This window comes from Neolamprologus multifasciatus, chromosome 14 (assembly GCF_963576455.1).
Source record: "Neolamprologus multifasciatus chromosome 14, fNeoMul1.2, whole genome shotgun sequence".
Classification (NCBI taxonomy): domain Eukaryota; kingdom Metazoa; phylum Chordata; class Actinopteri; order Cichliformes; family Cichlidae; genus Neolamprologus; species Neolamprologus multifasciatus.
The window spans coordinates 3,205,667-3,223,247 of NC_140452.1; the positions used below are offsets into that span (position 1 = coordinate 3,205,667).

A 17,581-nucleotide genomic window follows, 5' to 3' on the forward strand; every position below is an offset into this window, starting at 1 on the left:
TCGCTTGTGACGGTGCTCTCTTTCACTTGGCTCACAGGGAGGGCTCCGCTTCAAATCTCCGCCCACCCACAGTAGCTCAGAGGCTTGCGGAGCTGCCTGGAACTGCGCGCTTTCTTCTATTTCTTCATTTGAACAACGAGGAGAGGGCCCAGCCAGACGGCAGACCCTGCCAAAAAAAGGTGCAACTCCTTAGCCTCACTCTCCACGGAAGTCTTTAGTAAAAGGCGAAAGACTTGTACGTTTTGAAGAGAAGCCAGAGTGTGTGTTTCTTTGGCCTCGCAGGAAGCCGCAGTGACTCCTCGTCCCGTCTTCCGGCACACGGTAGGCCCTGTTTGCTTGGCTGAAGGGGCAGATCTCAGGCCCCGCCTGCTCTGCTCCAGAGTTCGACTTTGACAGGAGAGGGGTGACTGGAGAGGAGCACATTCGCAGCTTCAGGCTGCTTTCTGGCTCTTGGCTTGGCAGACCTTACTTTGTTTGGCTTTCTTGCTTTTGCACAAAGTCAGCAAAGGGGGCACCATTCCCGGAGGCGCTGCAATACCGGGTCGATGCGTGGAGCGAACAGAGCGAGCCCCTTATTCGGCTCCCTGTTCTGAAAATGCGTTTAATACGTTGCTCCCGAATCGGGGGCGTATTGATATTAAACTGATAAGAACAGATTTTTTTTCCTTTTTATTTTCAAGTACAAAAGAACCACAAACTTAGTAACAATACTGCAAAGAAACTGTACAAACATCACTTCTGATAGAACAGAGGACAAGCGTATTTTAAACAGAAGAAAACGTTTTCTCTCCCCATTGATCAGGTTATTCAGTTGTCCTTTCTGCAGGTGCTGTAATATCCAAATAGCAAAATGATTAATCAGGATTTTTTTTTTTTTTTTTTTTTTTTTTTAAATGGAAAAACACACATTCATTTACACAACATGCCAAAGTTACATCGCATCTTCTCGATTGGCAACCACATTAACATATTTTCCCATCCTTTTCTTTTTTTTTTTTTTTTTGACTCTAAAACTAGTCTTACTGTATATTGCTCTCAAAACAAACTAAAACCTTTCCCCACTTAGTCTCCAAAATTAGGTGGCTTCTGAAAAATGGTTTTCCACCTGTCTTTGATTGCATCCCACCCCCACTTCAATATCTCAAAATGCCATACTTTTTCTATTTCTTTCTCTACCAACCTACATGTGCCCATAACTGTCCATTTATATGACCCCAGAATATACCCTTGCCGAGCCTTCCACAAATATAGTTTCACCAAAGACACTAGTAAAAGAGACTTTTCTTTTCGATTGCTTCCCTTCTCCCACCCCGTAAGGGACATTACTTCATTGTACAAGATTCCTTTTAAACAATCATACTGCCTCTGCATTTCGCCCCACACTTCTCCCGCGAAAGGACATCCCCACATTACATGCTCTATTGTTTCTTCTCTTTGACATGTGCTTCTCGGGCAGTTCTTATTGTCACACAATCTATGTGCATACATTATTGACCTTACTGGTATTTTTTTATGCAGCAGCAACCAATTAAGGTCCCTGCACCCGTTGCTCAGTTCCTTTTTTTGGGCTCGTTTCCATACCTCCTCCTGCACCCATATGTTTTGGGTGTGGGTTTTCTGCACCAAAGTTCTATACAGTTTTTTGTGATTCAACATTAGGTCCTTGTCCTTATATTCCTGGTACTTCTCTCGCCATTTAATCATCCTTGAATAATGTTCTGGCCTGCTTTCCGCCCTCGGCACTCTATTGTCCCACTCGATCAATTGTCTCATGGGACCAGATAACCAAAAGCGGATCAAAACTTGACATTTGTGTATATTGGGCCTATTCAATAGATTACAGATATTGCTATAATACATCACGTCCAATTTCAAGGGGATGCATGGGACATCCCTCCCACCTTTTGTATTGTCTGATACATCGTTGTTCTTTTTACGTATTCATACCCCCCCCAAATTAATTTAAAAATTCCCCGTGTTAGCACCTTCCTATGAGTCTGTGGCATTGGGAAGACATATGCCAAATGGAGTAGGGCAGGTAAGATGTCAGCTTTTACGGCCAAAACCTTGCCAGTTATAGTGAGCTTTCTTTTGGACCACATCCCCAATTTCTTTGTGACTTTTGCCATCTTCAAGTCCCAATTATGATTTGCGTCCCCCCCAGGGTTCCCAAAATCAATGCCCAAAACCCGCATGGGCCCTTCACACAACGAGAGCCCACAGAGCATCTCTCTCCTACCTGCCCATCTTCCCAAATATTTGTATTTTGATTTTTCCTTATTAACCTTTGACCCCGCCGCACTCTCAAAGGTCTGTATTGTTTGCATCGTCTCCCTCACACTCCCATCATCTTCCAGATAGAGTACTGTATCATCTGCGTACTGCGAGATTTTCAGCACCTCCCCCCCTGGCAAAACCACCCCTCTGATTTTCTCATTTCCCCTTATTGCGCATGCTAACGGTTCTACGTATATGACATAGAGTAGGGCGGACAGGGGACAACCCTGCCGTAGCCCTCTCTTCTGTTGCACTTCCTCTGTTAAGTATCCGTTTATCTTTACCTTGCAAATTATGTCAGTATACATCATACTTATCCAGTTCAAAAATTTTCCCCCTATATCAAAAGTTCTCATCACCCTCCACAGGAAATCGTGGTTGACCCTATCGAAGGCTTTTTCCTGATCAAGTGTCACACATATTGATGTCAAGTTCCTCTCTTCTATGTACATAAGCACATCTCTATGTAGTTGTAAATTCCAACCAATCTGTCTGCCCTTCACCCCACATGTCTGGTCTGCATTTATAATAGCAGGCATAACTCGGGCCAGACGTCTTGCTAGGGTTCTACTCAGGATTTTATAGTCCACGCAGACCATTGAGAGAGGCCTATAGTTTGAAAGCGCTGCAGGTGAACCTTTCTTATGTATTAGACTTATCACTCCTGTCCTCATACTCTTTGGCATTCTACCCTTTTCACACATTTCATTAAATACCTCCAACAAGTGGTCTCCAATGAGATCCCAAAATGTGATATAAAACTCCTTCGTAAGTCCGTCTATCCCAGGTACCTTGTTATTCTTCATTGTCTTTGTCGCCTCGTATAGTTCGTGATTTGTTATACTCCTTTCCAATATCTTCCTTTCGTCCTCTGATAGCCTCTCTTCCAGAAATCCCAAGATTATTTCTTGGGCATCTTCATCTACTTTTTCCACGCCAAACAATGATCTATAGTACTCTTCTACCACCTTCAATAAGTTATCCCGCCCGGTAACCAATTTCCCATCACTTTCCAACTCCATAATTGCCCCTTTTTCCTCTCTCTTTTTCATATGAGCGAAAAAATAGGCCGAGCACTTCTCCTGTCGCATATGCTCCTCCTGCATAAATTTAAACATTCTTGTTTTCGCTCTATTCTGGAACAAATCCTCCTGTTTCTTCAATAATACATTCAATTCCTCACTCGCTCCCCCGTTTTTGTTGTTATTCCTCTGAGCTTCTATCCCTGCAATCTTTTCCTGGAGCTTCTTGAAAACCTCTTTGGAAGCCTGCGCTCTCTGTGTGCTATAAGCAATTGAAAACGTTTTTATTCTCTTTTTCGTTTCTTCCCACCACCTCACTCTGTCCTCATACAACCCTTTCATTTCCACCCAAACTCCGAAGATTTCTCTAAATCTTTCCCTATACTCATATTCTGCCAAGACGTCATTATTCAATTTCCAATATGCCTTACCAAAAACTGCTCCTCCGGAAATTACCATTACCCAAATTGCTTTATGGTCTGTAAAAGGGGCAAAAATTGTCCCCCCTCCCGTTACCTTCTCCTTATCTCCTACTAATATATAATCTAATCTGCTCCTCATTCCTCGACTATTTTCCCATGTATAACCGACCTGTTTGCCTAATATCTTTCCCATAGTATCCGCCAAACTGTACTTTGCCATAAAATCTCTGAGCAGGGACGATCCACCATCCTTGTCTAGCGAGCAATTTAAGTCTCCTCCCACGATAATCACTTTGCTCGTCATAAAACATATATCCAAACCAGCAAAGAGTTCTCTACGGGCCCGTGGTTCTGCGTGTGCATAAATATTAACCACGCGACATTGAAATCCAGCCTTCTTAATGTCCACTACCATCACTCTACCCTGGATTACAGAGAACGTGTCTATGATTTGGATGCTTTTCCTCCCACACAAAACTCCCACCCCTGATCCATGTACGCTCCCCACGCTCCATGCTGCTTCGCCTCCTATCCACTCCTTCGTGAAGAGCAGAGCGTCGGCCTCGTCTCTTAAGTGGGCTTCCTGGATTAAACATATATCAAAGTCGCAAGTAATTAAAAATTCATACACAGCTCCCCTTTTCTTTGCATTCCTCAGTCCTCTGACATTTAAAGTCATTATTTTCATCTTATCCATTTAATGGTAAGGGCTACTTCCCCAAACTTTCCTGAGAAAATAATGTTCGTATCAGAGAACTTTCAGCGTTACTTTCATTTTCACTCCCATCGTCGGAATCATTTTCACTTATCGTGGTGCTCAAAGGAGTGTGGGTACACTCCGTTTGAGTTCCTTTTGGAGCACGCCTTTCTCCCTCCACACCGAAAGGCGCAGTCTCCAATTTTTCCTCATTGCTATCTTCTGGCGGAGTGGCCGAAACCTGCCTTTTCCTTCTTTTCGCCTTCTTTCTTCCTGCTTTCCTAACCTCTCTCCACGGTTGCTCCGTCATGTCCTCACTCGTAGCGAAGGATCCTTCCTTATTCCTGTCCTCTGTATCTAACAAAGGAACCTCTATCATTCTCTCAGAAACTTCTTCTTCCTCGTCAGCCTCATTTCTCTCACCTGCAGGAGTCTCCTGCATTAACAAAGGTGTTCCTAATTTGTCATGTCCAGTTTCCTTCTCTTGGCCCACCGGCCCCACCACTACTGCAGCGTATGACCTGGGCTTTGTGCAATCTCTTGCCATGTGCTCCTCTGACTCACATAAATGACATTTCTTTAGTACAGTGCAGTCTCTTGTGCTATGTCCCGTTTCATTGCAATTTCGGCACCTCACCTGATTGCAATTAGCGGCTTCATGGCCTTTGCCGCCACATCTTCTGCAAACCAGAGGTTGGCCCGCGTAGATGAGGAAGCCTCTGTCCGCCCCGATAGAAAAAACTGCCGGAGGATGTCGATAGCCGTCTTCACTATTCGGGTCTTCCTCCATTTTGACGCGGAATTGTCTTTTGCCGGTCCACAAGCCCAGACCATCTTTTATTATTCTTACTCCAGGTAAGACCTTTACGTGTCTTCCCAAAAAACATCTTATAGTCTCTTCTGAAACCCATGGGTTATACATGTGTACAGTTAGGATACTATAGTCACTTCTATATAAAGGGGTGACCATGTACCTTTTTAGTTCTTCATTTGACGTCAGGTGAGCTTTTCTCCTTGCTTCTTCCGCTGTGTCTTTCGTAGTTAGCGTCACATCGTAGTACTTGTTGGTTATACTCTGTTGCAAGCAGTAGATCTCCTCGGGCTGAATCTGCAAAGCATCAAACAAAATCCTCCTCCCAAAAGTTATTCGATCCTGGAAAGCTGCATCTTTGTCTTTTAGAGCAAATCTTAAGGTGTTCCTCGTGCCATCTCCTCTTTCAGTCTGCGTATAGCTGGCCGACCAGGTCGCCATTGTGCTTCTCAGATAAGAACAGATACTACACTTGATCTTAGCCAAAAGGCCGAGAAGCGATGGCCTCCTGCAGGTTCCTGGCTGAGCCGCCTTCTTGGGACACTTCTCGCTTGTGACGGTGCTCTCTTTCACTTGGCTCACAGGGAGGGCTCCGCTTCAAATCTCCGCCCACCCACAGTAGCTCAGAGGCCTGCGGAGCTGCCTGGAACTGCGCGCTTTCTTCTATTTCTTCTTTTGAACAACGAGGAGAGGGCCCAGCCAGACGGCAGACCCTGCCAAAAAAAGGTGCAACTCCTTAGCCTCACTCTCCACGGAAGTCTTTAGTAAAAGGCGAAAGACTTGTACGTTTTGAAGAGAAGCCAGAGTGTGTGTTTCTTTGGCCTCGCTGGAAGCCGCAGTGACTCCTCGTCCCGTCTTCCGGCACACGGTAGGCCCTGTTTGCTTGGCTGAAGGGGCAGATCTCAGGCCCCGCCTGCTCTGCTCCAGAGTTCGACTTTGACAGGAGAGGGGTGACTGGCTGCTTTCTGGCTCTTGGCTTGGCAGACATTACTTTGTTTGGCTTTTTTGCTTTTGCACAAAGTCAACAAAGGGGGCACCGTTCCCGGAGGCGCTGCAATACCGGGTCGATGTGTCGAGCGAACGGAGCGAGCCCCTTATTCGGCTCCCTGTTCTAAAAATGCGTTTAATACGTTGCCCCCGAATCAGGAGCGTATCAGATATTAAACTGATAAGAACAGATACTACACTTGATCTTAGCCAAAAGGCCGAGAAGCGATGGCCTCCTGCAGGTTCCTGGCTGAGCCGCCTTCTCGGGACACTTCTCGCTTGTGACGGTGCGCTCTTTCACTTGGCTCACAGGGAGGGCTCCGCTTCAAATCTCCGCCCACCCACAGTAGCTCAGAGGCCTGCGGATCTGCCTGGAACTGCGCGCTTTCTTCTATTTCTTCTTTTGAACAACGAGGAGAGGGCCCAGCCAGACGGCAGACCCTGCCAAAAATAGGTGCAACTCCTTAGCCTCGCTCTCCACGGAAGTCTTTAGTAAAAGGCGAAAGACTTGTACGTTTTGAAGAGAAGCCAGAGTGTGTGTTTCTTTGGCCTCGCAGGAAGCCGCAGTGACTCCTCGTCCCGTCTTCCGGCGTCACGGTAGGCCCTGTTTGCTTGGCTGAAGGGGCAGATCTCAGGCCCCGCCTGCTCTGCTCCAGAGTTCGACTTTGACAGGAGAGGGGTGACTGGAGAGGAGCACGTTCGCGGCTTCAGGCTGCTTTTTGGCTCTTGGCTTGGCAGACCTTACTTTGTTTGGCTTTCTTGCTTTTGCACAAAGTCAGCAAAAGGGGCAGTAGCTCAGAGGCCTGCGGAACTCCCTGGAACTGCGCGCTTTCTTCTATTTCTTCTTTTGAACAAGGAGGAGAGGGCCCAGCCAGACGGCAGACCCTGCCAAAAATAGGTGCAACTCCTTAGCCTCGCTCTCCACGGAAGTCTTTACTAAAAGGCGAAAGACTTGTATGTTTTGAAGAGAAGCCAGAGTGTGTGTTTCTTTGGCCTCGCTGGAAGCCGCAGTGACTCCTCGTCCCGGCTTCCGGCGTCACGGTAGGCCCTGTTTGCTTGGCTGAAGGGGCAGATCTCAGGCCCCGCCTGCTCTGCTCCAGAGTTCGACTTTGACAGGAGAGGGGTGACTGGAGAGGAGCACGTTCGCGGCTTCAGGCTGCTTTCTGGCTCTTGGCTTGGCAGACCTTACTTTGTTTGGCTTTTTTGCTTTTGCACAAAGTCAGCAAAGGGGGCACCGTTCCCGGAGGCGCTGCAATACCGGGTCGATGCGTGGAGCGAACGGAGCGAGCCCCTTATTCGGCTTCCTGTTCTAAAAATGCGTTTAATACATTTCCCCCAAATCGGGGGCGTATCAGATATTAAACTGATAAGAACAGATACTACACTTGATTTTAGCCAAAAGGCCGAGAAGCGATGGCCTCCTGCAGGTTCCTGGCTGAGCCGCCTTCTCGGGACACTTCTCGCTTGTGACGGTGCGCTCTTTCACTTGGCTCACAGGGAGGGTTCGGCGTCAAATCTCCGCCCACCCACAGTAGCTCAGAGGCCTGCGGAGTTCCCTGGAACTGCACGCTTTCTTCTATTTCTTCTTTTGAACAACGAGGAGAGGGCCCAGCCAGACGGCAGACCCTGCCAAAAATAGGTGCAACTCCTTAGCCTCGCTCTCCACGGAAGTCTTTAGTAAAAGGCGAAAGACTTGTACGTTTTGAAGAGAAGCCAGAGTTTGTGTTTATTTGGCCTCGCTGGAAGCCGCAGTGACTCCTCGTCCCGGCTTCCGGTGTCACGGTAGGCTCTGTTTGCTTGGCTGAAGGGGCAGATCTCAGGCCCCGCCTGCTCTGCTCCAGAGTTCGACTTTGACAGGAGAGGGGTGACTGGAGAGGAGCATGTTCGCGGCTTCAGGCTGCTTTCTGGCTCTTGGCTTGGCAGACCTTACTTTGTTTGGCTTTTTTGCTTTTGCACAAAGTCAGCAAAGGGGGCACCGTTCCCGGAGGCGCTGCAATACCGGGTCGATGCGTGGAGCGAACAGAGCGAGCCCCTTATTCGGCTCCCTGTTTTAAAAATGCGTTTAATACGTTGCCCCCAAATCGGGGGCGTATCAGATATTAAACTGATAAGAACAGATACTACACTTGATCTTAGCCAAAAGGCCGAGAAGCGATGGCCTCCTGCAGCTTCCTGGCTGATCCGCCTTCTTGGGACACTTCTCGCTTGTGACGGTGCTCTCTTTCACTTGGCTCACAGGGAGGGCTCCGCTTCAAATCTCTGCCCACCCACAGTAGCTCAGAGGCCTGCGGAGCTGCCTGGAACTGCGCGCTTTCTTCTATTTCTTCTTTTGAAGAACGAGGAGAGGGCCCAGCCAGACGGCAGACCCTGCCAAAAAAATGTGCAACTCCTTAGCCTCACTCTCCACGGAAGTCTTTAGTAAAAGGCGAAAGACTTGTACGTTTTGAAGAGAAGCCAGAGTGTGTGTTTCTTTGGCCTCGCTGGAAGCCGCAGTGACTCCTCGTCCCGTCTTCCGGCACACGGTAGGCCCTGTTTGCTTGGCTGAAGGGGCAGATCTCAGGCCCCGCCTGCTCTGCTCCAGAGTTCGACTTTGACAGGAGAGGGGTGACTGGAGAGGAGCACGTTCGCGGCTTCAGGCTGCTTTCTGGCTCTTGGCTTGGCAGACCTTACTTTGTTTGGCTTTCTTGCTTTTGCACAAAGTCAGCAAAGGGGGCACCGTTCCCGGAGGCGCTGCAATACCGGGTCGATGCGTGGAGCGAACGGAGCGAGCCCCTTATTCGGCTCCCTGTTCTAAAAATGCGTTTAATACGTTGCCCCCGAATCGGGGGCGTATCAGATATTAAACTGATAAGAACAGATACTACACTTGATCTTAGCCAAAAGGCCGAGAAGCGATGGCCTCCTGCAGCTTCCTGGCTGAGCCACCTTCTCGGGACACTTCTCGCTTGTGACGGTGCGCTCTTTCACTTGGCTCACAGGGAGGGTTCGGCGTCAAATCTCCGCCCACCCACAGTAGCTCAGAGGCCTGCGGAGCTCCCTGGAACTGCGCGCTTTCTTCTATTTCTTCTTTTGAACAACGAGGAGAGGGCCCAGCCAGACAGCAGACCCTGCCAAAAATAGGTGCAACTCCTTAGCCTCACTCTCCACGGAAGTCTTTAGTAAAAGGCGAAAGACTTGTACGTTTTGAAGAGAAGCCAGAGTTTGTGTTTCTTTGGCCTCGCTGGAAGCCGCAGTGACTCCTCGTTCCGGCTTCCGGCGTCACGGTAGGCCCTGTTTGCTTGGCTGAAGGGGCAGATCTCAGGCCCCGCCTGCTCTGCTCCAGAGTTCGACTTTGACAGGAGAGGGGTGACTGGAGAGGAGCACGTTCGCGGCTTCAGGCTGCTTTCTGGCTCTTGGTTTGGCAGACCTTACTTTGTTTGGCTTGGCAGACCTTACTTTGTTTGGCTTTCTTGCTTTTGCACAAAGTCAGCAAAAGGGGCAGTAGCTCAGAGGCCTGCGGAACTCCCTGGAACTGCGCGCTTTCTTCTATTTCTTCTTTTGAACAACGAGGAGAGGGCCCAGCCAGACGGCAGACCCTGCCAAAAATAGGTGCAACTCCTTAGCCTCGCTCTCCACGGAAGTCTTTAGTAAAAAGCGAAAGACTTTGACCAATCAGATGAAAGGAAGAAAAATAGGGTCAAAATTTGTACTTGTAACTAGCAGAGATTCCCACGTTTTCCCAAGTCCACATACAAATCTTTGTTACACACACACACAAATTCTTTTTACACATACAAAAAGTATGTACAAGTACAAAATATTTATACCCACATTTTGAGCCCACAAAGCTGTACGTGAGCTCCACTGCAGTGGCTCGTGCACCGCTGCGTTCACGGTGTTTGCTGTCAATTATACAGCAGTGACATATGTATGTAAAATGTTTACTGAAGTTAGTGAAACAGTGTTTGTAAGGACTATAAGGTCCATAATTACTGAGGCAGTTAGGGAGTTTTGCAATCTTGGCTCAATACACACACACACACACACACACACACACACACACACACACACACACACACACACACACACACTCCATTTTTATCTGTATCTAGCATTTCCGGGCAGCATGTCTTCATTATCTGTGTGTCTGCAAACACTCTGGTTTCAGTGGTTTCAGATCCATTTCTCTCTCATGTTGGTACAAATTAGTAAACACTTTTTATATTTCACTGTTTTTACACAAGTAAGCAGCACGTCTTTATCAAGATCAATAAGCTGCTCGCAAACAAGAGTTTTAGTCAAAGGTAATGTAGTAATAATTAAACATTTTAGTATTATTATCCTGGCTGCTCAAGGCGCCGTTTTCTCTGACAGCTTCAATCAAAATTAGAAATGCTGCTCTGAGACTGAGAGAACTAATAGTGCTGCCTGTTGTGCAGTTCGTTTCCAAAACACGTTATTCATGGTTGCATACAGTTTTAGACTGATGTGGGCCAAAGCCTAGCATAGCCTGTAACGTTATTATGACCAGCACATTTTATGAGTGAACTTGGCTTTAAGTGACTTACAGGTTTCTTTGAAAAACACTTTCTTATATCCAGGTTCTTCCTCTTTGCTGCCATCCTCCTCTCCTCCTCGCAGCGCAGGTTTGCTGCTGCTAAAACTAAACAGAGCTCCCTAAAAGGCACAGCCAATCACATTGGCCATATTTGTCACATGAGGTAGAGAACGTAATTTAAATCTTTCTTCACCGCTGGTTGAATGAGACGTTGACAGATTGTTTTTTTCTTTCTATCGCGTTTGTTTTTCTTTACTTGAAGAAATCAAATTATTGGTGGGGCCATGTCCCCTCTGTCCATGCCAAATCTACGCCCTTGGCCTAGTACATGGTTCTGTTGTTGTAATGATGGTCATGTCATCCATGTAGGCCCTAATGGGAGGAAGACTAAGGCAGTTAGGCAGTTTTGCAATCTTGGCTCAATACACACACACACACACACACACACACACACACACACACACACACACACACACACACACACACACACACACACACAGAGGATCCCCAACACCCTCATATAATTTTGTACCTCACTAAAGCGTACACTAGATGGCACTGCCTCCTTGTCTCTCCATTTCACTTTTGCAGACTTGAACATGGAGATTAAGTATCTGCTGACAGCTGCCCTTTCTTCATTTTAAAACGCTACCAACAAAGATAACCATGGAAACCTTGAGATAAATGATTTGTAATTCAGGACGTTTTTTTGTCTCGTGAATGCTGTTGTAGCTTTGAGTTTAAGAATAGTAAATGAATCCTAATTCCTGATTTCAAGCTCAGTATGTTTACCACACTATAGGTACAGGTTTGATATTTGTTGGCTAAAATGATTTGTATTAAAATGCATTCACCAAAATATCTGCACTGGTTAGTAATGCCTACAGATACTGGCAGCAGGGATTAGAAAAAAAAAATCGAAATAAAAATTTAGATAATGCAATGAAAAGTGCAGTAGTAGAAACTGAAGGCATTTCTTAACCTCCTAACATCTTGAACAATACAAGAGGACCTGTAGAGGGAGCTGCCAAAACACTCTTCTAGCTTAATGTTGTGAGTGTTGAGTTTATGTCTACGGGTAGAAATGAGTACTTGCTTCGAACATGTTCACTTAGTCGTCATTTATTAGGCACATACAGCTAAAATGAATAGAAACCTACTAAAGTTGTTGTTTGTGATGCATTTAACCCTTTAAAACCGGTCGGAGCGGGCACGCTCTGTTTTGCGGAACTATTTTTATTCCCTGTAGCTCTGCAACCACGTGAGCTAGCGCAATAATTTTTTTTGCATATGAAACCGGAGGAGTTGTACTTACATCTTATGCCATCAGCTTGTCCTCGGTCACAGTTTCCTTCCACAAATAGTTTTGCAAAAACTGCATAAAAAGCACTTGCAGCAACAAAAACATAATATTCCAGAAACACGCTTTGCCGATCCGATCAGCTGTTCATAACACTTCCTACGTTGGAATAGACGTCAGCGACGTCAACTATCGCATGTCCGCCATGACCTGCCCAAAACCGGAAGTGACGTCATTTTGCTGAAATGTAGTTTTTTACCATCAGGGCCTCATGAGCCTATACTGGTGTTTTTAAAAGTTATGTTTGACTTTATGACTTTCTGTGTAGTTTCTGGGATGCTTAGGACTCATATTGCACTGCTGGAAATAGTTTATTTTGATGCATATGCTGCTTTTTTTTGCAAATTTGCATTATAATATTTATTTTCATTTTTCCTGCAGTGTATAAAAATTGGTGTATTTCAAAAATAAAACTATGAAGACACTCAAAATAAATTTCCTGTGGTGGGAAACTATTTTGTGCAACTTTTTTGTATTTACAGTTTTGAGGGATAAGCCTCTTAAATTTCTCTAACTAGAAATATATGTTAAAAAAACAAAAATGATTTTCAATTTTTTTGTAGTTTATTGCACTTTTTTGCAATTTATGTAATTACTATGCACTTAATGCAGACATATTATTAAAATCTGGGCTATAATGGTTGTATTGATGTATAGCAACTTGAAATGCTCCCAAAAATGGCTCCACAGCATGTAAAAATATAATATAAGCTCTGGCGGACTTGGTTCTATGGTAGGTCTTAAAGGGTTAAACTATTGAGTACTTGAGGAGGCTGTTCCAAAGTTTCCAATGTGCAACTTAGTAAAAACTCTGAATCTTGGGGCCACTTAAAGCTGTTGGCCCACTGACCAGAGTGTGCCAGGTCTAACGGATAACCCGGGGCCAGCATTCAAGCATTTCGAAGTAAGCAGTAAAACGTTGCTTCTTCTCTGTGGAGGTCATGTGTGAGGAGGTATAACACAAACAAACAGAAACAGGAACACTAGAGGATCAATTTATCCGTTTGAGCTCCAGAGTCTGATGGCTCTGAGAACAAATGACTGTGAACTTTGACATGCTTGGGGTTATAAAGGAACGTGGATACTAAAGCAGTGACCTTTTATTTGGCCTTCTTATTTTCAGTGCCGTGGACTTCAGCATGTTTTGGTCGAACTTTTAGGGAAACTTTTGTTTAATATACTGAAAAGTAACAAATGCTATAAAAACACTTTTTGTTGTGTTTATTAAATACCAAAAAAGGGAGTCAAAAGCTAATAGCTAGTGTGAGGGACCAAGCAGCCAAAGCAAAGAGGACACAGGCAAAAAAGTAGTGATGTGACAGCAAAAAAGTGTTTTCAAAAAGGGTTTTTCTTTATTTTAACCCTCAAAAAGTCCAAAATTAACAAAATTCAAAACATACTTAGCAGGCCCATAAAAGAGGTCGACTAAATATAACTCTACAAAAAGGAATTTCCAGAAACTTAAACAAAACAAAGTGAGAGACAACTTAACTCACAAACTGTCCTAATTACAAAGACACATGAGGGTAGCTTTTATAATGATTTGGCCAAACCTTTTACACACAATAGGGGGGAAAACAAAAACACACTAATATTAACTAAGCACAAAATAGCCTAACTAAACCTAAAACACCCCTGCTCCTGGTAAGCCCATGGTTGGTCCTGCTGAGCAAGCATTTTGTTCACAGACGCTGTGTCCCAATTCAGGGTCTGCACGCTTGAAGTACGCATTTTAAGTGCGGTTACGTCACCGCCACGCGACGACGGCTGTCCCAATTCGAAGTGTACTTCAAATGCATACTCCGAATGCGCCGTCGATTTCCCCAAATATCAAGCGTGGTCCGGTGCACGCTTCGTGGTCCCATATATCCCACAATTCATAGCGCGGTGGTGGGTGTGGATAATTTTGCCGCAAAATACGGCAGAAGGGAGCGGCCAAGAGTGAACTGTCAAAAGTAAGTACTGAATATGACGTCACTTATTCATGTGCGAATGTTTAATAACGAAGAACATTAAAACATTGCTGTTGGCCACATGACAGCAAAGTTATGTGACACTAGTGATGTTTGTACTTTCAGCGTTAACTTGGTTGTATATATGTATGTGTATGTATGTGTGTATATATATATATATATATATATATATATATATATATATATATATATATATATATATATATATATATATATATATATATATATATCATAATAATCTGACAATACTATAATATTGGCCATATTATTTTTACATTACCACAGTGAGATGACTTTAGTCTCTTGAACAACATTAGCTAATTGTTATTTACTTTAGAAAAACCACACAATGTTACTATGTGCGCGCCTCATAATACCAGTGTTAGGTTTAACCAAATGATTAATGAAGAAAATTGCAAAGCAAACTAATAAAGTAAAAAATGGACTGATTTACCCCTGTGTGGCTGATGCCATCACAGCTAGAAATGTTCCTCAGACGTTTTGCATCTTAAATACTACTACTTAAGGATTTTTTGTTACAGAGGAATCAGATGGAATCAAGGCAGGGCAACTGAAACAGGCTGCATGCAGGTTGTCATCTTTTCTTTAGGGATTAATAAAGTATTTTGATTCTGATTCTGAAGAGGCTGGGGGCATATAGGGACTCTGGGGGTGAAAAATTGGAACTGGAATTGATGTGTGTTAAGTTTGTAGTCTGCAATCTTTTGTAACAGAAAAGAAGAGTCTGGTGAGAGCTGGTTCAAAAGACAGAGTATATTGCATAAGCTGAGATGATGGGAGGCAGGTGAGTAGGCTTGGAGCCAGGAGGAGAGACCATGTGTTGTCTTCTTATTTCTCAGATTGTACATCCTCAGTTCCTTTCCTCATCTCCTCTCCACATGTATTTGCCACTCCCCCATTGGATACAAATGGATGAGGTAGGAAGGAGAGGAGTCAAATAATGGGCGACATTCTCGCTTTGATGTCATGGACATTGTTTTATTCCAGTCCACTGCTACCAGGGCTGGACTGGTAATCAAGAGAGAGAGAGAGGTAATGATGGGTCACAAGGATAAAAAATGCCAGGGCTGATTTTTTTTTTTGTTCAGTCCAGCCCTGACCGCATTTTGTGATGGAAAAATGATCATAACACAGATGGATGAAATAGTTGATTATTCTAAATATCTAACAGCCTACAACTTGTGAGTGGAAATTGTTTTATGCCACATGAAATACAGTGTTAATTGTATCTTTTTACTATATCACTTTTGTTTTTATCATATAGAAGTTATATTAAATCCAGTTTTTATGAGTTCAAGGAAACTTTCCCATTTTAGAAGATAAATAGTGGACAGACAAACATCTTTAATAACAATGTGCCACTAGCTGCTAAACACAGTGAAAATGTCAGGAAAGCCTGCAGAATTGCATTTGTCACAGCTTTACAGGGTTACTACTACTACTACACGTGCAGTCTAAGTAAATACAGAGAACCATCGTCAACATACATTTCTCAGTGTTATGAAAGCACTTTAGTAACTGGTGTTTAAATGTCAGGTCTCAAGCAACTGAAGCAACCTGACTTGAGCAAATCTACCTCCCACATGGATTTTTGACTTGAGCCATTTGTTTGCTTAATGACACCCTCAGTTCCTCTGAAATCACAGTTCCAGCAGCCAAATAACATTCTTAACTGAAAAATACACAGTTGTGCCTCAGCATCACAGGTGAAACGTATTTATGCTTCTAAGTTATCCAAGTTTGCTGTTTAATTTTTGCGAGCATTTCAGGATATTTGATGAGAGCCATCTGCTTGTTAGGACACCTCCTTGAAACAGCCCAAGCCCGTCCATTCCCTCCTAAGCTCCCCCGTTAACCAATAATTCTTCTTTTTCTCTCTAAGCTCAGCACAAACCCTTCCCTGCTGCTGAATTCTCCCAAATCACTTTATCCACCCATATCTGTCCACACACAGGGAAGCCACCCCTCACCCTCGCTCCCAGGCTGATTCCAGTTTATTCCCATTCAGCTGCATTAGCATACAGATGTTAGACTGAAAACGGAAAGCAGGGACACACAAAGGGGCTTCGTGGCCAAGAGGGGCGGGAGGGATTGAGGGGCTGCACAGGGATGGCCCTTGGCCTTTTTAAGGTCTTGCAGACACACACACACACACACACACACACACACACACACACACACACACACACACACACAGCCACGGGTATTGAATGGTAAGTAGCCCTGGGGGTTGTGGGAGCCTGCTCCTGCCTCACGTTACTCTTATTCATTTACCAGAGGGAAATCCTCAGCCAGCCCACTGCTGAATGCCCACACACACACACACACACACACACACACGCATGCAGAGAGAGAGAGAGAGAAATTCCCAACTCCCTCATATAATTTTAAAGGACAGAAACATAAGAAAATATCCAATATACAATTATTTTTACCCTGCCAATGTCCCACATGTGAATGTGACCAGGCTGAGAATGTGAGCGGGAATAATGAAAAGAAGGACCAATTTTTTTTCAACTTGGACCGAGATTGCATGTTTAATTCTAGCAGGTGATTCAGGTGTAGCAGCAGGTTGTGTGGTTTAAGCTGCAATAATGCACCAGAATGACTCGAGTCTGTCTGAAAGGACAGAGCTGAGTGTCTCCACTTAAAAGACGACAACGATAAATATGTGGAAATGAAGTATCACCAACACACCGTGCTTTTCAAATATGAACACAATCACAAATCAGGCCCCGTTGAGCCCGTCAGTGTTTTCACTTCTGGAAGTATTTGTCGGTTGCAGGACACACGATGCCCAGTTTTCTGGACAGTTATGATCTCTATTCTCAAATGGGCTCAGTCTATCATCACACTAAATTTCTGTGATCTGGCAGGCTAATACCCTGTGAATGCTCAGTATCACACAGTTACAGTTATGCTCTTACATGTGGCTCAGCTGGAAAATGTAAAGTAAGCACTGGAGCTGCAAGTTTTATCTTCTATAAACTACTTCTGCCACTCTGGAGCCATGCAGACAACGTCTGTGAGACAGCTTTTTTAAATGCCCAAAAAAGATAAATAAAACTGCTGTATTTGTGCGTTACATACACAAAGTTTCACATTTCTAACCTCATTAGCATCGCAGTCCACAGTGTCAATGTGATCACTATTTAACTCTTAGAATTAGAGGAAGCTTAGATAACGTCCATCAATTCTGTCACTGATTTCTATTTTGATCACTCGAGTGCCATGTGTCATCAGCACTTGTGTTTCATTCACTGTTTGGTAACTTTTACTATCGAAACTACTTGGTTAGTGTTACGAAACACCAGATAGACATTTTACAAAATTCACCATATTGTGCATGAAAAGTCCAACCCTGTCTACAGTGATTATTAAAATATTTGATTGTTAAAAATAAAATAAAATATTATTAAAATATTATTTTATTATTTTTTATATCATCAAAATGTGGCCATTTGTGCTTTTAAT

The 17,581-nt window shown here is 44.4% G+C and overlaps 13 non-coding genes and 1 pseudogene across 13 annotated transcripts; all 14 read right to left on the reverse strand.

The window, feature by feature from the left end:
• Nucleotides 1-149: 149 nt before the first annotated feature.
• Nucleotides 150-262, reverse strand: LOC146503246 (U5 spliceosomal RNA). The gene has a single exon (XR_014868936.1). It is a non-coding gene; the product is annotated as a U5 spliceosomal RNA (small nuclear RNA).
• A 242-nt stretch (nucleotides 263-504) lies between these two features.
• LOC146503247 (U2 spliceosomal RNA) lies at nucleotides 505-690 on the reverse strand. Its single transcript, XR_014869118.1, has one exon. It is a non-coding gene; the product is annotated as a U2 spliceosomal RNA (small nuclear RNA).
• Nucleotides 691-5,606: 4,916 nt separating this feature from the next.
• Nucleotides 5,607-5,731, reverse strand: LOC146503248 (U2 spliceosomal RNA; annotated as a pseudogene).
• A 194-nt stretch (nucleotides 5,732-5,925) lies between these two features.
• On the reverse strand, nucleotides 5,926-6,038 carry LOC146503249 (U5 spliceosomal RNA). Its single transcript, XR_014868937.1, has one exon. It is a non-coding gene; the product is annotated as a U5 spliceosomal RNA (small nuclear RNA).
• Nucleotides 6,039-6,255: 217 nt separating this feature from the next.
• Nucleotides 6,256-6,446, reverse strand: LOC146503250 (U2 spliceosomal RNA). The gene has a single exon (XR_014869082.1). It is a non-coding gene; the product is annotated as a U2 spliceosomal RNA (small nuclear RNA).
• A 194-nt stretch (nucleotides 6,447-6,640) lies between these two features.
• LOC146503251 (U5 spliceosomal RNA) lies at nucleotides 6,641-6,753 on the reverse strand. The gene has a single exon (XR_014868931.1). It is a non-coding gene; the product is annotated as a U5 spliceosomal RNA (small nuclear RNA).
• Nucleotides 6,754-7,084: 331 nt separating this feature from the next.
• LOC146503252 (U5 spliceosomal RNA) lies at nucleotides 7,085-7,197 on the reverse strand. Its single transcript, XR_014868996.1, has one exon. It is a non-coding gene; the product is annotated as a U5 spliceosomal RNA (small nuclear RNA).
• A 243-nt stretch (nucleotides 7,198-7,440) lies between these two features.
• Nucleotides 7,441-7,631, reverse strand: LOC146503253 (U2 spliceosomal RNA). Its single transcript, XR_014869088.1, has one exon. It is a non-coding gene; the product is annotated as a U2 spliceosomal RNA (small nuclear RNA).
• Nucleotides 7,632-7,825: 194 nt separating this feature from the next.
• Nucleotides 7,826-7,938, reverse strand: LOC146503254 (U5 spliceosomal RNA). Its single transcript, XR_014868920.1, has one exon. It is a non-coding gene; the product is annotated as a U5 spliceosomal RNA (small nuclear RNA).
• A 243-nt stretch (nucleotides 7,939-8,181) lies between these two features.
• Nucleotides 8,182-8,372, reverse strand: LOC146503255 (U2 spliceosomal RNA). The gene has a single exon (XR_014869039.1). It is a non-coding gene; the product is annotated as a U2 spliceosomal RNA (small nuclear RNA).
• A 194-nt stretch (nucleotides 8,373-8,566) lies between these two features.
• On the reverse strand, nucleotides 8,567-8,679 carry LOC146503256 (U5 spliceosomal RNA). Its single transcript, XR_014868923.1, has one exon. It is a non-coding gene; the product is annotated as a U5 spliceosomal RNA (small nuclear RNA).
• Nucleotides 8,680-8,921: 242 nt separating this feature from the next.
• Nucleotides 8,922-9,112, reverse strand: LOC146503257 (U2 spliceosomal RNA). Its single transcript, XR_014869011.1, has one exon. It is a non-coding gene; the product is annotated as a U2 spliceosomal RNA (small nuclear RNA).
• A 194-nt stretch (nucleotides 9,113-9,306) lies between these two features.
• LOC146503258 (U5 spliceosomal RNA) lies at nucleotides 9,307-9,419 on the reverse strand. Its single transcript, XR_014869140.1, has one exon. It is a non-coding gene; the product is annotated as a U5 spliceosomal RNA (small nuclear RNA).
• A 355-nt stretch (nucleotides 9,420-9,774) lies between these two features.
• On the reverse strand, nucleotides 9,775-9,887 carry LOC146503259 (U5 spliceosomal RNA). Its single transcript, XR_014869003.1, has one exon. It is a non-coding gene; the product is annotated as a U5 spliceosomal RNA (small nuclear RNA).
• Between the last annotated feature and the right edge of the window lie 7,694 nt (nucleotides 9,888-17,581).